Here is a 347-nt window from a genome sequence, read left to right on the forward strand (position 1 = left end):
ATCAGTTCACAAAATAAGAAGCATTAAACAATTATTTTCATTTATACAATTAAATATTTTTCACATTATGTTCCCCTTTAAATTTAAAGCAGCATTTTTATACTTCCAATCTATTAATTACTTTGTAAACTAATTTAAAAATAATTTAAAAATATGTAAATATAAGTTTCAAAATGGAATTCAGACTCTTATTTCACAATCATCACAATCATCATAAAAATACATATATTTGAAATATAAATGTTTAAAAGAAAGAATAAACTTCGATACTAAATGTATTAGCTAATATTTAATTACATAATCTGAAACTAGGTACAGTAGAACCTCGCTTATCCGACGCCGCTTTA

This window comes from Belonocnema kinseyi, chromosome 8 (assembly GCF_010883055.1).
Source record: "Belonocnema kinseyi isolate 2016_QV_RU_SX_M_011 chromosome 8, B_treatae_v1, whole genome shotgun sequence".
NCBI classification, from domain to species: Eukaryota; Metazoa; Arthropoda; class Insecta; order Hymenoptera; family Cynipidae; genus Belonocnema; species Belonocnema kinseyi.